Here is a 1278-nt window from a genome sequence, read left to right on the forward strand (position 1 = left end):
CTTGTATGAATTCATTAACATAGTATCTATATGAAAATTATTTAGTATTTATATGAAAATTATTTACTTGTATGAATTCATAAACTTAGTATCTATATGAAAATTATTTAGTATTTATATGAAAATTTTTAACTTGTATGAATTCATTAACTTAGTATCTATATGAAAATTATTTAGTATTTATATGAAAATTTTTAACTTGTATGAATTCATTAACTTAGTATCTATATGAAAATTATTTAGTATTTATATGAAAATTATTTACTTGTATGAATTCATAAACTTAGTATCTATATGAAAATTATTTAGTATTTATATGAAAATTTTTTACTTGTATGAATTCATAAACTTAGTATCTATATGAAAATTATTTAGTATTTATATGAAAATTTTTAACTTGTATGAATTCATTAACTTAGTATCTATATGAAAATTATTTAGTATTTATATGAAAATTATTTACTTGTATGAATTCATTAACTTAGTATCTATATGAAAATTATTTAGTATTTATATGAAAATTTTTAACTTGTATGAATTCATTAACTTAGTATCTATATGAAAATTATTTAGTATTTATATGAAAATTATTTACTTGTATGAATTCATAAACTTAGTATCTATATGAAAATTATTTAGTATTTATATGAAAATTTTTTAACTTGTATGAATTCATTAACTTAGTATCTATATGAAAATTATTTAGTATTTATATGAAAATTTTTGACTTGTATGAATTCATTAACTTAGTATCTATATGAAAATTATTTAGTATTTATATGAAAATTTTTTACTTGTATGAATTCATAAACTTAGTATCTATATGAAAATTATTTAGTATTTATATGAAAATTATTTACTTGTATGAATTCATAAACTTAGTATCTATATGAAAATTATTTAGTATTTATATGAAAATTTTTTACTTGTATGAATTCATAAACTTAGTATCTATATGAAAATTATTTAGTATTTATATGAAAATTTTTTACTTGTATGAATTCATAAACTTAGTATCTATATGAAAATTATTTAGTATTTATATGAAAATTTTTTACTTGTATGAATTCATAAACTTAGTATCTATATGAAAATTATTTAGTATTTATATGAAAATTATTTACTTGTATGAATTCATAAACTTAGTATCCATATGAAAATTATTTAGTATTTATATGAAAATTTTTAACTTGTATGAATTCATTAACTTAGTATCTATATGAAAATTATTTAGTATTTATATGAAAATTATTTAGTATTTATATGAAAATTTTTTAC

This window comes from Zeugodacus cucurbitae, chromosome X, assembly GCF_028554725.1.
Source record: "Zeugodacus cucurbitae isolate PBARC_wt_2022May chromosome X, idZeuCucr1.2, whole genome shotgun sequence".
In the NCBI taxonomy this organism is placed as follows: domain Eukaryota; kingdom Metazoa; phylum Arthropoda; class Insecta; order Diptera; family Tephritidae; genus Zeugodacus; species Zeugodacus cucurbitae.